At 51.3% G+C, this 811-nt stretch overlaps 1 protein-coding gene across 11 annotated transcripts in view; it reads right to left on the reverse strand.

The window, feature by feature from the left end:
* Positions 1-811, reverse strand: part of DPF3 (D4, zinc and double PHD fingers, family 3) — a 182,797-nt gene that overhangs the window by 181,534 nt on the left and 452 nt on the right. The gene's annotated exons all lie outside the window — the stretch shown is intronic.

Raw genomic sequence — 811 nt, forward strand, 5'->3', positions numbered from 1 at the left:
GGGTTTAATATTTTTCCTAGAACTTTTTTTTTTTTTTTTTTTTTTTTTTTTTTTTTTTTTTTTTTTTTGAAAAAAAAAAAAAAAAAAAAAAAAAAAAAGAAGAAAAAAAAAACCCACACCAACAACCCTCGCAGCCCTAATTTCATCTCTGAAAACTCAAACGTATAAAAACACCCACTCAGCGCAGCCAGAAAGTGCAAACGAAGCGTCACCGCCAGGTACTCCGCTTCCCTGCTTTATTAGCAAGAGCGCTGCCCCCGTTAGCAAGGAAGTCGTTTTAAAAAGGTTAAGACAGCTCCTCTCCCCACGTACGGTGCCAAATCCCACTCTCCCTAATGCCTTCGGGGATTAGCGGCGTGCGCTGCAGACCACAAGGAAAATAAAGGACGCGATCCAGAAGACGACAACCGGCTCCCGCCGCCCCCCTCTTAAATCGGCCTTATTTCCAGCTCGGGAATCCCGGGAATATCTCCGCAGCAGCAGCACCTGCCCCCTCTCCGCTCTCTCGCTCCCTTCTCGGTGCGTCCCCCGCCGGCAGCGGGGCAGGTCCCCCTCCGAGCGGCCCTCGGTGCCCGCTCTCAAGATGGAAACACACAAATCAACTCTTCTTTGCCACTTTGAAAAAGCGAAAGCCCCGTCGTATGCAAAACAGATCTCCGGACTTCCTGCCCCAAATCAACGAACCGGCAGTCCCGAGTCATTCATTTCACGCAAAGTCTGCTTTCCCTCCTCCCTCTCCTTTTCGCTCCCTCTCCTTTTCGCTCCCGAAGGTGCGCCGGCAGTGCCCCCCCGCTGCCCCGCTTCCCGACCC

Source organism: Calidris pugnax, unplaced genomic scaffold (genome assembly GCF_001431845.1).
Source record: "Calidris pugnax isolate Ruff unplaced genomic scaffold, ASM143184v1 scaffold56, whole genome shotgun sequence".
Classification (NCBI taxonomy): Eukaryota; Metazoa; Chordata; class Aves; order Charadriiformes; family Scolopacidae; genus Calidris; species Calidris pugnax.